Genomic DNA, 17,271 nt, shown 5'->3' with positions numbered 1-17,271 from the left:
CTTGTTGATAAGTCTGAGCGCAAAAGAGACGGAGCCACAGTGCTGGATAGCCCCCTCGAATAATTTTCCTTGTATATATTTTCCAAGTGATCTTGAATAGAGATGGAAATCCCTGTGAAGGAAGCAGATATTGAGAATAAAATGGGATGTCAGGACTGCGCGAGACTGAAAATGTGCGCTCGTGAGAGAGAGAGAGAGAGAGAGAGAGAGAGAGAGAGAGAGAGAGAGAGAGAGACGGTAGCGCACCTATGCTGATTGGTGATGGTACTAGTGTATTAATGTATGTGTTCCTGGTCTGTGCCTCGCCTCCACTCCTCTTCAGTGGCCCATTAGCAGTGCCTGACCTCTGTCATCATCTTCTAGCGAAACACTTCCTCCTACTTCGTGGTGCCAGAGCGGGAAACGGGGCAGAGCCAGAGCTTGCTTTTCAAACCCACTAATCACTCTGCACATGCACATTAATTTCTCCTTCTCTAACACACACACACACACACACACACATAAACGCGCGCGCGCGCGCACACACGCACACACACACACACATACATAAACGCGCGCGCGCACACACACACACGCACACACATACACCGAATATTTCCTTTAAAAATGCTATTGGATGAGGGCAAGGGAGGGCAAGTGCAACTCACAGGGCTCCACGGTCGTGGAACGCATACAATATTTCCTACACTAACCATGAACCTGAACTTGCAAATGGACGTACGGGCAGTGAACACATGCTGCGTGCCGACCTCAAACGGATCAACATTAACCATTTGCAGTCCATCTTCATTTTTTGATCGTTTACGACTGATAATTCACTGATAAAGACCAAAAGAACACCGCTTTCTCATTTCCATAGTGTGATACGTTAACGTTTATTTATTTTAAACATCTAAAGGCTGAATTGAAAGATTCCGTTTACTGAATTATTTCAGTAAGGAATTTATTAGGCTATAGCTTTTGAAAGCTTTGCATAGCCTACAATCTTTACGCAGCAGCCTAAAGGGCAGAGTGCAGTCACTGAAGCAAGCGCAAACTTGCACGTGTTGCTGTTGACTCTGACATCACATCTGGTAGATTTGGTTGTTTACCCCTAAATGACAAACAATATCTATCGACTAAATGAATATAATACCGAGGCTGATGATCTTTCTTAATTTTCTATGGATCAAATGATAGGCAGGACGCAGCGTCGAGGCTTCTAAAGTATAGATAACACAGGACGTAAATATAAGCAAATGTCTTTGCAGTCATGACCACACACCCAAACTACATTTGTAGAATGCCTGACACCTCAGTACACTCCAAAGCAACCCCTCCTTGCCTGCATTTTAGGTTACACTTGGAGAACCAGTCTCGGCTAGGGGTGTTCCAATCATTTGTTCAAATGGAACAGATTCCGTGTCGTGGAATAAGAAACGAGGGGGGTTGTGGCGTGGTGGGGTAACCTAAAAGAGGGGTGAAAGTGTCGCAACGCGCAGACCATAAAATTAAGTCGTGGTCGTGGATGCGTACACTTGACTTCCTTTGAAATGTGAAAAGTAGTAAAAGTCAGAGCTCATCAATAAACTATCTTGAAACTGAATAAGAGTCCTGACAACCATTGCATTCCCAACTAAAGTACAATGCGGAGACAAACGACACTGCCAAAGAGTTTGCATCGCAATGAAAGGGCGGCTGAATGGGAGCGGGATAATGAGCTGCCGCGACCGTCATGCACTGTCATCTCTAGCCCTGTGGTGAAGTTCTGAAACTTCGTTTAATATTTTCACATAACTTCCATTCCACTCCTCTAAAATCCTTGCTGCGAATTCTTATGACGCGAACGGTTTATTGTTGCCTAAACACTTTGGCACACACTGTGAAAAAATAGTCAATTATTTTAATGAAATGTTTGTTTTCTGAAGTTGGCCCATCAAAACAGGTTTGTATAGATAGCAGAGCAAGATGCTACTTTTCAGTAGGTTTCATGAAGTATAGGCTACTCTTTCAATGTTGCATTGATTTGAAGGTTTGTGTGTAGTAAAATATTTGTTAATAGTTAAGATGGGCGTTTGAATAGGATATTTTATTTGAATATTTTATGAAACTTTCCGAGCATGCACTGCATAGGTCAAACATTTTATGCATGCAAATAAGCAAAACATGACTATGTCAAGAAATGTTGAAAATACAGTTATAATTGCTTTGATGCACATCTATGGACGAAAAGGCATCGTTACAAGTTTGCCCTGAAACTGCAGTTGGCTACAACAAAAGTCGTCTTTCATGTCCATAGACCCACTGAAGAACCATGCAGTGCACTGCTAACAACGTTTGCTATATTGTAATGTACAAACCCCAATTACTTCCTCTTCACTCAATTCAATGAGAAGATCCCAGATCAACCTGTTGTAACAATAGCACCAATGGATAATTGAATTATTTGGAAAGACGTAATCCGCCTTGTTCTTGTCTTGTGGTTGAGTTATCTTGTTACTTGACTGCGGATTGAATTTGTTGAAATCAACAAGTGTAAAAAAAAAAAAAAAAAAATCTCAATGTAAATCCATTCATTGGAACAACTCAGCCGACATTCACGAGTTGCAATTGCTATGTTGAAGACTATCAATTAGCCTAATGCATTTCGGATAAGCAGAAAGTACTCTATCAAGCCATGAGAGAAGACTGTAATCTTGTCGCTCCTTTTCCCTCGGGCAAAGTGGTCTTTGACGACCGCCTAAAAAGTTTTGAACTAAAAAAAATCATAAGGGGAGGTCGCACTGAATACGGCTGACGTCATCCTTGGGAACACAGTGACCGAGTGGGGAGGGAGGAAAGGAGAGAGAGAGAGAGGGAGAGCAAGAGACTTTAAAATATCAACCAAAGCGAATGTGTGTTGATATACCCATTGATTTAGCAGAGGTTAATGAGAGGATCGGTTCTGGGAAACGTAAGATTATGAACATTAATATTATATTCAACAGCTAACTAGTAGTATAGCAATTGATCTTGGAGTATTACCGGTGACAAATTATAAATTGTATCTAAGCTATGCTTGACAGAAATTATCTACTGCCGAATGAATAAAAATTGTGGAATAAAACCATGAATAACTCCTTTGTTGAAGGAGGGGGATAATGTTTGTCATGGCTATACCTGGTCAGGCTATATGTGTTCATTAATTGTGATGCTGACCCATATTCAGAATTGTAAGTATAACCAAAGATCTTGTCATTTTTCAGGACATGGTTCATTGCCAGATTCTTTACTTCAAACACTTGTTAATCCTGACAGCAGGACTAACATATTCCTCGATAAATGCCACTAATTAGGGAGGTGTGGAAAGTGGCTCTCAATTTAGTCATGAGGTAAGCTTCAGTGTGCACTCACTGCCGTGTTGTTATACTCACATTATTTTACTAACTTACAAGGGCCTAACTAGGCAAATACTACGATTATATCAACTATATAACCTAATAACACACACAAAAAAACTATGATTTGTATTAATTGCTATTATTTATATTATTAACAATTAATCATGTTTGCATAAAAAACGGTAGTTGCATTAAATCCATTAAAGGTCACGTTTACGTTCCTTATGTCCTATGTAGGCATATAGCCTGTTTAATTAAGCAATCTTTGTGGACAACGTTCCATTCTCTAGCGTCACGTGAAGACTTACCTCGGGTTCAATAAACATGTTTCCTCGGAGCTCAGTGGGAACAATTAAGCACAGGGAAATGTGTTTGTAAACGGCTTTATTTAATAGCAAGGATCTATATATCCAAGCCACCACACATGGAAAGCCATAGGCTTATAAAGAGTATTGGTTGACAGAGAAAGATGTATAAAGTCATACCTGACAGAAAATAAAGATCCACTTGCGTTTCCAGTCCGTGTTGATCATAAAACGAAATAATAATGTATAGATTGTGATGTTTAGACTCTGTTGTTTTCATGTAACCTAGTGAATTGCAATTTGTTTCCACGTCGATGAGAATATAAAATGACCATGTCGCTTCCACCACAAACTTTCGACTAATATCATCCACAACTTGGCAGTTATTTGGCAGTAGTGCCGCTACACGTCACTTTGGACACCACTTATCACTCCGCTAACTAGGAAATCGCAGCGGGAGATTTCCAAACCTACTTATTAGTGATGGGCATTCCGAGTCTCTTCAGTGCGGTGGCTCATTTGTCTCCGTTCAGCTAAACGAGCCGTTCATTTGGCTCCAAACGGCTCTTCGTTCAGTTTCGCTTAAAAATGTAGGCTATACTTAAAACCATGGAACAATATCAAATGTCTAATGTAAAGCTTACAATATGCCTGTCATTATGTCAAATCGTGACATGTCAGTTGAAATACGTTTTTACCTGACCAAATTATTCGACGTCTACAAAAATAAAAAAGAGAAAAATGAACAAATTGCAAAAATGTGTGTGGACAAGAAAAAGGCTATTTCATCACTATCTATTCTTCCTGCAGTGAGGAAGAGGAATTACAATCTTCAGAGAACGTTTTTATAATTTATCTACAGAAAGACCTAATCGTAGTCTGGAGCTTAAAAGGCAGTACTAACAGTATGCAAATCAGGGAGCCAAATGAACGTCTCTTTCACAGATGTGATTCGGTTCCTGACATTCACCAAAAAGAGCCGTTCAAAAAGAGCCGTTCATTCACGAACGACCCATCACTACCACTTTAATACTTGTCTTGGGGGGGGGGGGCACACAAATAATAATAATATGAATAATAATATGAATAACTATTATTATTATTATTATTAATAATACTACTATTAGGCCTACTACTATTACTACTAATCATAATAATAATAATAATAATGTTTTTTTGTATTGTTATTATTATTATTATGTTAACATAACAACAATAATGTTTTTTTTTTTTTAAATACAAAAAAACAAATATGTCCATCAAAAATCTAATAAAAAAGGTTGGGAAAACATTTGCTCATGCAGTGCACCATACATTTACAGGGATCCAGTCTCGTGCTCACTCAAACTGAGAAAATGAAAAACAAAGGCCAACATTTATTATTAGCCTTGATTCTAGCCATGCAGATCGGTGGTAGCAATAACAAGTGGCCTACATCCCCAAGCATTTGTTTGCCGCGAAGCTGGTGGTAAAAGTCCAGGGACTGACCATGTCACCACATTACAGCTGTGAGTTGATATGTTTTGATGGAATGAGGTATACTTGAAAATGATTGTGTTCAATTTGGATTTTCTTCTTCATAGACCTAGGTTAGATGTGCATCAAGAAGTCTGCCTATGTGGTTTGGGAGGGCTAATTTATAGGCCTATGCACTTGCAAAACTTGTTTTTTGATCAGATTGCTGTAGGCTAAGTAGCATACAATACAGCATGGGAGACAATTTCGAGGATAGGCTATCAATTGTAAAATGATAATCTGGCAATCAACTCTCCTGAGCTAATAGTCTACACTGTACATGTGCAGTCTGCATGAGTTGATCACACATAGCACATGCCACCATTCAGTTATGACATTTATCATAAAATATCAAGCAATTTACTTGAGGAAATACTGGTCCGGGAAAAATAACAATCTAAAGAAAGTAATTCATAGTTATTTTAAGGCCAATTGTAGGCAATTTGTGTATTTGTTCCTTTTCTCTGTTTCTCTTCTCTGTGAAATATTCTAATAAATGTAGTGTTTCATTTGTTGTTCTGCGCGTCGTCCAGCCCTGACTGAAACATTAGCTGCATTCCCTCGGGCCTCGGGGTGACTGGACCCAATTTGCTCAAAGTCGACAGGCACGTCCTGTAGGTTAGAAATGGTTTTGTCTCGACGTGACAAGGCTCAGTTCGATCTACAATGTAGCCTGTTTGAAAACGCATCCGGAAGAAAGACCCTCCATCATTAAACTTTCCCTCTTCTCTCACAGGACAACACGATTCTTTATGAGCACAAAAACATTCTCAGAACACGCAGTTGTTGGTATTCCTACAACAAAACCCTTAATAACATTCATAGACATGTCTTTGTTGTTCATCCCGCCAGCGTCCATGTTTGCTGCCTTCTAAACTAGAGAACATGATAACAGAACGATTTGGTCTTACTCCGTGACCCTTGTAATAGACGTGGGTGAAGCGAAATACTGAGATTGACACCTGCCAACTACTCTTCACTCACATCGATTTTGATGCAATAGGCTAGCTACAATATTGAACCAAATTCTATGGAGAAAAAAGTGAAATATTTGTCATTTCCACGACACGAAAGTGGGGAGTTAGTGAAGGCATAGGCTATAGGACCAACACAATCTCACACTCAATTCGTACAAATATGTACAAAAAGTATTTCAGCAGATTTCGTGCGTTTTTGTGCGTTTTTGTGTGGCTTCATTCGTGTGAAAATACACACATTTTTGTGCGACCTAATTTGTAGGAAAATACACATTTCGTGTGACTTCATTAATAGGAAAATATATTTTTGTGGGGCAAACCTCGGGAACAATCTTTTGAAAGTTATTGGAGCAATGCATTCTGGACAATGGTGTTCTACACTGTCTTTTTTGTATCCCACATTTATTTATATAAAAAAACAAACGTGTTAACAACCTAATATTGTTAATCAACCAGGTTATCACCAAAATACTTATAATATAATAATAGTTACTTTTTGTATTAATGCCAATGCTGTTTTCTATGCTTGTTTTCACTTAATACATTGGGATACTGGTGCTATGTCCGATTTTATGAGGGTTGCCAGATTGGAGTAAAACAACTTTATTTGTCTGTTTTTTTGTGGAATTGATGAATGTCTTTGATTGGAGAATGGGGATACATTTTCATCATTTGTCAATAAATGTGGGGAAACAACCGTTAGAGCTCACTTTGCCACGTATGAGCCCTGGTTAGAGACCCTGTTGCAGCCAACACTTTCTTCCGCTACATTGGTGGCAGCGTTGGGATCACGTCCAGTTCACGTCTAGTTATGTGATCTCCCTAGTGGCATAGCGGTCTTAGGCACTGCATCTCAGTACTTGAAGCGTCACTACAGACACTGGTTTGATTCCTGGCTGTATTACAACCGGCTGTGATTGGGAGTCCCTTAGGGCGGCGCACAATTGGCCCAGTGTCGTCTGGGTTAGGGTTTGGCCAGGGTAGGCTGTCCTTGTAAATAAGAATTTGTTCTTAACTGACTGGCCTAGTTAAATAAAACAATTTATAAAAAAAGAATACAAATCTAGCAGAGGGAAGCATTCTGTTTTTCTACATTGTGGTGGGTGTAATTACATGGATATATCTAGTGAACAATGGATAAGCAACAATGGGCGTGACGGATAGAAGTAGTCACTACAGGTGTGATCAAACCTTACATCAAAGTTACCTGAAGATGAATGAAAAGTGCTCGGCCCTGACCAGTTATTGAGAAGAAAATCCTCCGTGACAGTCTAATTTACATAAGTTAACTTACCCGTGTGGAACCAAAACAAACACATTCTACACATTTACAAACTATCTATTTAACCTTTTCACATGTGAGTTCCAAATATCTCTAACGGTCACCTCAGCGTGAGTTGTTAGTTTCACGTGATGATAGAATGCACTCATTGTTCAGCAATGTAATTGTTACGCAACAGGACAGTTAATTTGCGCTGCCTGCTAATTATTAAACTTGTCAGTTTCAATAATTTTCGAACAAGTTTTATTTTCTAACAACAGTTTGAATTGAGGTGTGTTCCGTCTCCTCATTAATTCACATAGAAGTAGCCCATTTCAGTATTGCGGACAATTTATGTTTGAGCGTTTACTGAACCGGACAAACTTCTCTCTTCAAGGAGAGCCCAAGCACTTCCCCATTGTTTCCGCAGATCAAGTTTGCTGACATGTGCGCGGTCTTGCACGAACTGGCACATTTTCTGGCTGGCGCTCGCATTGCCTTCATTGTTGTTTTCCTTACGAATAATAGCTTTGGACATGTGTGCGTTCCGATCAAAGTAAGTGCCTTATTTTCTGTATATCGTGTTGTCGTTTATACTGCAGCATACAGTATGTATGTATGTATGTATGTATGTATGTATGTATGTATGTATGTATGTATGTATGTATGTATGTATGTATGTATGTATGTACCTATGTACAGCACCAGTCAAAAGTTTGGACACACCAAATCATTCAAGGGTTTTACTTTATTTGTAGAATAATAGTGAAGACATCAAACGTATGAAAGAACACATATAGGATCATGTAGTAACCAAAAAAGCGTTAAATCTAAATATATTTTAGATTCTTCAAAATACCCACCCTTTGCCTTGATGACAGCTTTGCACACTCTTGGCATTCTCTCAACCAGCTTCACCTGGAATGCTTTTCCAACAGTCTTGAAGGAGTCCCCACATATGCTGAGCACTTGTTGGCTGCTTTTCCTTCACTCTGCGGTCCGACTCATCCCAAGCCATCTCAATTGGGTTGAGGTCGGGTGATTGTGGATGCCAGGTCATCTGATGCAGGACTCCATCACTCTCCTTCTTTCAAATAGCCCTTACACAGCCTGGAGGTGTGTTGTGTTATTGTCCTGTTGAAAAACAAATGATAGTCCCACTAAGCTCAAACCAAATGGGATGGCGATTCGCTGCCGAATGCTGTGGTAGCCATGCTGGTTAAGTGTGCCTTGAATTCTAAATAAATCACTGCCAGTGTCACCAGCAAAGCACCTCCACACCATCACACCTCTTCCTCCATGCTTCACGGTGGGAACCACATATGGGGAGATCATCCGTTCAACTACTCTGCGTTTCACAAAGACACAGCGGTTGGAACCACAAATCTCAAATTTGGACTCATCTTACCAAAGGACAGATTTCTACCAGTTTAATGTCCATTGCTCGTGCTTCTTGGCCCAAGCAAGTCTCTTCTTCTTATTGGTGTCCTTTAATAGTCAAATCAAATCAAAATCAAATCAAATCCAATTTTATTAGTCACATGCGCCGAATACAACAGGTGTAGACCTTACAGTGAAATGCTTACTTACAAGCCCCTAACCAACAGTGCAGTTTCAAAAAATATGGATAAGAATAAGAGATAAAAGTAATAAGTAATTAAAGAGCAGCAGTAAAAAAATAATAAAAAAATATATACAGGGGGGTGCCGGTACAGAATCAATGTGCGGGGCCACCGGTTAGTTGAGGTAGTATGTACATGTAGGTAGAGTTAATTAAAGTGACTATGCATAGATGACAACAGAGAGTGGCAGTGGTATGGAGAGGGGAGGGGGGTGGGGGGCAATGCGAATAGTCTGAGTAGCCATTTGACTAGATGTTCAGGAGTCTTATGGCTTGGGGGTAGAAGCTGTTTAGAAGCCTCTTGGACCTAGACTTGGTGCTCCGGAGCCGCCTGCCGCGTGGCAGCAGAGAGAACAGTCCATGACCAGGGTGGCTGGAGTCCTCAACAATTTCTGGGTCTTCCTTTCCTGTGGCGGTCCTCATGATAGCCAGTTTCATCATAGCGCTTGATGGTTTTTGCGACTGCACTTGAAGAAACTTTCAAAGTTCTTGAAATGTTCCATATTGACTGACCTTCATGTCTTAAAGTAATGATGGACTGTCGTTTCTCTTTGCTTATTTGAGCTGTTCCTGCTATAATATGGACTTGGTATTTTACCAAATAGGGCTATCTTCTGTATACCACCCCTACCTTGTCACAACACAACTGATTGGCTCAAACGCATTAAGAAGGAAAGAAATTCCACAAATGTACTTTTAACAAAGCACACCTGATAATTGAAATGCATTCCAGGTGACTACCTCATGAAGCTGGTTGAGAGAATGCCAAGAGTGTGCAAAATTGTCATCAAGGCAAAGGGTGGCTACTTTGAAGAATCTCAAATATAAAATATTTGTTTAACACTTTGTTGGTTACTACACGATTCTATATGTGTTATTTCATAGTGTTGATGTCTTCACTACTATTCTACAATGTAGAAAATAGTAAAAAAGAAAGAAAAACCCTGGAATGAGTAGGTGTGTCCAAACTTTTGACATACTATATGTTTGGAGTATAATGTATTTACAGTTTTATTCACGTTTTCAAGTGCTGGTGACAAATAATACATTCTGATTATTGCATGGATTGTAATGGACACATATGATGTGTGTAAAATACTTTTTTGAAGGTTGTACTGATTGTAATGAGCGAATGCTAAGCTATTTGCCAGCTATGTGTGGCGCCATGTTTGTTGACATTATACAATGCATTCTGGGTGTCACTAACAATCTGTCAGACCAAAGATGTTATAATGAGGTGAAGGAATGGTTCACTTATCTTTCGAGTAAACTTCCGGAAGTGAATGAAGGGAAGTGAATGATCGTAGACGACACACCCCCTTCAAAATACATACTGCAAACAGACCAAACTCATCTTCTCTCCTCTTATTGTCTTTGGTTGACGTGAAAAACAACAACGTGGTGCACACAAACTACCCATCGTCAGATTACTTTCAATTTCTAGAAAGTGTTTTACTCTACTATTTCGATCAATGCTTTCCTCACCCGTGATGTGATGCATTATAAATAGTAATGGCTATTAGCTAATTCATATTGTGGTTTCTGTCAGCCGAGAGTTATCTAAATATGACCGCTTGTGTTACGTCAATCTTTTCTCAGTTAGCGCAAGGACAAATGTAGCCTACATTTTCCGGTTTGGATAATTGTGTTATGCTGTAGCTACTTCTGTGAATGTCTGAACATTGCATCCAAAATTAAACGGCACATTCAGGACATAATCTTGTACGGACTGCGTTTGTGCAAAATGTTTCCGTGAAGAAACAGTGTTGCCAGCTCAAATGCTGACTGTTGCGTCATTCGAAACTGGACGTTCTAAATAAGCGTTCTAATCACACCGGTTTGAGCGTACACTTCAGGAACCGCTGTAGAATGGTCACACCCGTTTGTTGGTACGTGTGTGAAAAGGTTAAAGTGTTATTCCTACAACCATGGTGTTCTTTTGTTAATGAAACGTATACGTCTAATAACCTGACAATGATTCACATCATATGGGTAGACAAATAATGTAAGTGTGTCATGCAGCAAAACACAACTATCCTTTTTTTAGGATGCAAACCAGTAATATGAATCACTGTTGATCCATCCCGTTCTGATCTAATGAGATGGATGTAGGATTTTCTACGGCCTAGAATCTAGGCTTTTCCCAGTCATGAAGGATGAAGCTAGGCCCCTCTTGGTTCTCATTGGCATAGACTGAAATTAAGTTAGGGGTTATATGTCAGACTCTCCTATACCACTGTGCCCAACATGTAATACCCCAGAGGTTGTAAATAAACCTTTTAAAGGTGATATAACTTGTATCATTATTATAGGGCTGTGAAACCTATAGCCGAATGGCTTCAGACTGGGCATTTCTCACTGGAAATGTATTCTGACACTGAACATATCTTACGGTTAGGGTACTTAATTCATTTCAGACACTCCTATACTGCTATTCCCAACATGTATACCCCATAGGTTGTAAAAAAAAAAAAAAAAACTTTTAAGATGCTATATCTTATATCATCATTATAGGGCTGTGAAACCCGTAGCCAAATGGCTTCAGAATGAGCATTTCTCACAATTTTTTTTTTTTACAGAGAGCTATTTCCATTTCATAACAGGTAGTGTCCATTTATTTACAGTAGTGTGTTGATTAATTACTGCTTTATTCAATGGAAATACAGAATATGTATTAACATGTTAAATATACCAAAAGCTAAATCAAGCAGAGATTCAACTATTTAACCATGTTAATCATTACTGAAACATGCAAACTACAAACATTTAACCAGTTAAAGATAATATATAATACACTCTTTCATCATTAACCCACAACAAATCTGGAAATCCTCGTAATTTTTTTTTGTATAACCCTTGAATAAAATGCATTATGGAAGAAATGGTGTAATGTACACGAAAAAAAGTGGAGCCTTGATTCACATCATATGGGTAGACAAATAATGTAAGTGTGTCTTATGAAGAAAATTGTGTGATGTAGGTTCCACCAAATATGAAATGTGTTATGAAGAAAATCATGTAGGCCAACTGTTGCCTACACGACAAAATGTGCCTTTCTGAATACTAGTGCACCAGTATGCCGAAGTATTAAGCAAAACAAGCATAGAAAACAGTATTGGCGTTAACAAAAAAACAACAACATAAGGCTCCTATTATATTTTGAATTTCTTCGGTGACAACCTGGTTGATTAACAATATTGGGTTGTTAACACATTAGTTTTATATACAAATAAATTTGGGACACAAAAAAAAGGCAGTGTAGAACACCATTGCCCATCATGCATTGCTCTAGTGACTTTCAAACGATTGTTCCGAAGTTTGCCCCCAAAAAAGTATTTTCCTATAAGTGAAGTCGCACCAAAATGTGTCTTTTCCTACAAATTAAGCCAAACAAAAAAACACACAAAATCTGCTGAAATACTTTTTGTACATATTGCCATGAATTGCGTGTGAGATTGTTGCCAACGACACATGAGCTGACAAGGAGAAAATGTAGGCTAATGAGGATATCAGACATGTTGACAATACAAATGAGTAGGCAACATCTCCTTTAATAAATGAATCACTCTACCGGGACGTCTTACAATGTTCTATGTGCCTATTTGTTTAAACATACACTGAGTGTACAAAACATTACGACTACCTGCTATTTCCATGACATAGACTGACCAGGTGAATCCAGGTGAAAGCTATGATCCCTTATTGATGTCACCTGTTAAATCCACTTCAATCAGTGTAGATGAAGGGGAAGAGACAGGCTAAAGAAGGATTTTTAAGCCTTGAGACAACTGAGACATGGATTGTGTATGTGGGCCATTCAGAGCGTGAATGGGCAAGACAAAAGATTTAAGTGCCTTTGAACGGGGTATGATAGTAGGTGCCAGGAGCACCGGTTTAAAAGTGTGTCAAGAACTCCTACGCTGCTGTGTGTTTCACGCTCAACAGTTTCCAGTGTGTATCAAGAATGGTCCACCACCCAAAGGACATCCAGCCAACTTGACACAACTGTGGCAAGCATTGGAGTCAACATGGGTCAACATCCCTGTGGAACGCTTTCAACACCTTGTAGAGTCCATGTCCCAACGAATTGAGGCTGTTCTGAGGGCAAAGGGGGGTGCAACTCAATATTGGAAAGTGTTCCTAATGTTTTGTATACTCAGTGTACATGATAGGCCTACACACACCCCTCTCCACCGTCCAACATTAATAGCCACAACGCGTGTAATTAATCAAGTGGACTTGTAAACGCGTTGTAGGCCTGCCGATGATGATATGTATTGTTCTATCATATTTTACAAATGACATCCCATAGGCTACTTGTCACATAACATTTTCACTTGCTTCAATCACCTATAGTGTATGATGAGGGCTATGCCCATGCAGAGGCAAGAACAGTGCCGGTAGAAGGTTCTCTTCCAGCACGCTGAATTAGAGAGATGGAATTATTTGCTTCCTTAAGGCGAAAATTTGATTGACATAATGCGATTTTAAATAGGGTACTGTAACAGTAGCCTATGTTATAAGAGGCTACTGTATACAATAAAAACTTGTGGCCAAAATAGTGAGGGAAACTATTGATTTGATCACCATAATGCTTAATCCAAAACGTGTTTGCACTCCACACCTTAGTTCGAGGTATTCAGACCAAATTCCACTCCATAAATGGTTATTTCCTTTCTCCTTTCTCTACCATGATTAGTAACATCAGGCAGGCTGACCTTCATCTCATGGTTCTGATCATACATCCATAAATGGTGCCGCATTCCACGATGCCACCACCTATGAAACAGTCCAAGCTGGAGGCTCTCTCTCTCTCTGTGCACTTTCACTTTCCACATAGTCCACTGTAGGCCTACATTATCTACATGGTATGTTCTGTATTCGCCTTAACTTGACTTGACTTACCACCTGTGGCATTATGCTAATAATGTGAGCTGCATAGCAGTGGAATTTAGTTTACTCAGGAAAAGGGGGGTTTGGGACCTGGTCAGAACAGGACATAAGGATCACCGAGCATATGAGCATGTATAAGTTCCAAGCTGATAATATATATGGACACTACAATGTTGCTCAGACAAACTGCTTGCCAGCCTTGTATATGCAGTTAACATTGTATGTTAGCTGACTAGGAACAAATCATTTACTCTCATATATAACATGCACAAAGCAAAAGCCTTAAGCAGAGCATCTCATCCTCTCCTTTGCAGTGTTGCATGAGTCCATTCCCTAAATTAGACTCAATGATAATATATAGCAGACCAAGTTCAGCCTAGATGCATTGAACATTTTTTATTTATTTTTTGCCTGATACACCCCCACCACTCCCCATTCCCCAGCGACTCCTTCCATTAACACTGCAATCTCCGCCGGTGCTTTGCTCCATGTACACTGTATTGTTAGGGCATCAGCATGTCAGGTCCACCGAGACAGTGACCCCTGGCATTTTACTGAATGTGTAATTATTTGCCGGCCTCTTGCAAAGATTTAAAAGATTGCATTTGAACTAATTCCATATCGATGCTAATTTCCCCGTCCAGGCAGCTCCAGGTGCTACAGACCAGAAGAATGCAGTGAATGCACAGCGCGCGTGCTGTGTGCCACAGCAAGGGGGAGAGCATGGCTCAAATTAAATTACACCAATATCTCTCCCCAAGAAAAAGTGTTTTACATCAACCACTGAACAAAGGAGTCATGCTACATTAGAGTTAAACATGTCTTCCTCTCCTTTCGCTATCCTTTTAGTTACCAAATATTACTATGTCTATGAGATAATCATCCAGGGAAAAGTAATATATATCAGAGTAATTAGAAATAACCAAACAACCCACGGAATCAAACAATATGAACGACAAACCGTCTGGAAAATAGACCCACAGGAGTGATAATGACTGTTTAGGTAGAATACACATTTTGTCCCAAAGTAGATATTTTGAAGACAATTAAAGAAGATATAGCGTATATCCTATATAGAAATGTAATTCGTGGTAATGCATGGGAAAATCAGAATGATAAAGTTATCAGAATAATTTTTATTTGTTAACATCTAGCCCAAGGCAAGACTAAGAATAGTGTTAACTGTTGTTAACAGGCAGGTCACACACACACACCTGTCCTTGGTTGTGGGACATTTTTTTGCATGGTGTTATTAATTAAATGTTCTTGTTTAATTTTATTAAATTCGTTTTTTAAAGTTTAGAGTCTTTTTTCTCTTTTTGAATGAACGTGAATGGCCGCCTAGTGACAAGTCAGCGTAAGGCCTCACATCGTCTATTGTCGACAGAAAACCATCTGGTTGTGATCTTGTTTAAGATAGCCCCTTAATTAAGCTTTTAATTAAAGATGGTTCAAAGCTGTAGACCACATGAAGGGCAGTAATTACAAATTACACTACAAACCCAACAGATGTGACTGACTGCCATTATCTGCTTGAAGAAAAAGTTATACGAAATACAATTCGACCAAAGTTTGAGTTGAATTAATCTGTTGTCTTGAGAATAGGGACACGTTTGTCATTACCCACACAGGCTCGGAGGCAGGATTTAAGTTCTTCGTCATGATTGTTTTCATATTTCTTTGACATCTATTGATTTCGAGGCAGCTGTAAGACTTTGTCACAAGAGAGAGGAGCAGTCACAACGCGTTAGTTTGATGGCATAACTCGAACGTTGGGAGATCGTGTGACCACGTGATGAGCAGTGGCATATTGTCTCCTTTACAATAAAGCTCAGTAATGATTGATTTATACAAATTTAACAAGCAAATACAACCAATATTTTTTTATTATCAGAAATGTCAATAGATTTAAACTAGATTTGTCATAAAATAATAGTGTTAATCACTTACCACATTCTGCTGGTAAATGTGTGAGAGAAATACATCAAAGAGAACCCTGATTAGGCCCTGTATAGTAGGCTATGTATGCCTATTCTATTCACCCCTTAGCGGCCGAAACACTGCCAATACACATTAATGTTTTATGATACACACTTTTAATTTTACAGTACAGGCTTTATGTAGCTCCATATGCAACAAACTAAAAAACTATCTAATGCTTTGGGGTCAGGTGACTACATTCTCTATGTTAGACCAATTATAATCCAGCATCGGATCCTGGCATGGCATCGCCTCTGGTTGCTGCACCTGATAACCTGGTCATTGACCCATGTTCATGTTATCATAACATCTCCTCAGCTGCATGACCACCATACTCAATGCAAATACTGACATTTATTGTGTGCTACAAATAGAATCCAAAATGGCGACTACTGTGTAATGACTGTCAACCTATATATACAACTACTCTAAAGGACATCAGCTTGCTGCTCATGTATGGTAGAGGCCAAACGATTTAACATGAATAAACTGGTACTGGTTTAAATAAATGTTAACCATTTAATTCCACGACAGAGGTTGTCAATAGACATTACAAAAAGTCAAACGCGCTTTCATAATTGCTCATAACTCATGCCGCAACGAGGTATTAGTTCGTAAATGTGGCCTTGTTGGCCTTGTTTCTCAAACTAGGATCGCCCATTAGTTTGCTAAATTAATATTTCCGTGGTCTGTCATGAATTGTGGTTACTTACTGATGTTACTTGGGAAAACCATGTTATTGTCTGTGGTGAAAAAACTATGGTCTTTATTCATCTGTGTGTGTGACTTGGACTGAAAACACAAAATATTCCTGACTTTACACAACTCTAAAATAAGATCTTTTTTTTGACTGGGCCAAATACAGTGACGCCTCTGCCACACAGCATCAACACAGTGTTTTCAGATGTGTGTAGTGTTCTCTCTCTTTGCCAGAATGAATGCATATAGGCCTAGTCAGGGAAATGAGTCCCGCATCGAAAAGACAGGATAACCATGCCACTGCTTATCACGTAAAATATCTGCAAATCAAAGTTATTGTTCTTTTTGTATTGCCTGCAGGCATGGTGGACTTTGTGACAAATCTAAGGACTTTGATTAGCTCTAATACAGACAACAGCTTGAAAAGTTAGGATAGCCAACAGGCCTTAACGCTCACACTTCTTCTACAAATCAACTGCTAAAATCACACTATGGAGCAGTTTTGCATGGAACAAAATCTGCATGTTTAGAAAAATAAATACACTCAATCGATTGTCCTATAGGCTCACCAAAGCACTTTACCAAAGAGAGATAAATAAGCCTAACTCTTTATGAAAATACAACTCAGTGGTCCAGTGTTTACATAGTACAATTGCTAAGC

Source organism: Salvelinus namaycush, chromosome 9, assembly GCF_016432855.1.
Source record: "Salvelinus namaycush isolate Seneca chromosome 9, SaNama_1.0, whole genome shotgun sequence".
Classification (NCBI taxonomy): domain Eukaryota; kingdom Metazoa; phylum Chordata; class Actinopteri; order Salmoniformes; family Salmonidae; genus Salvelinus; species Salvelinus namaycush.
This window is presented reverse-complemented; position numbering follows the sequence as displayed.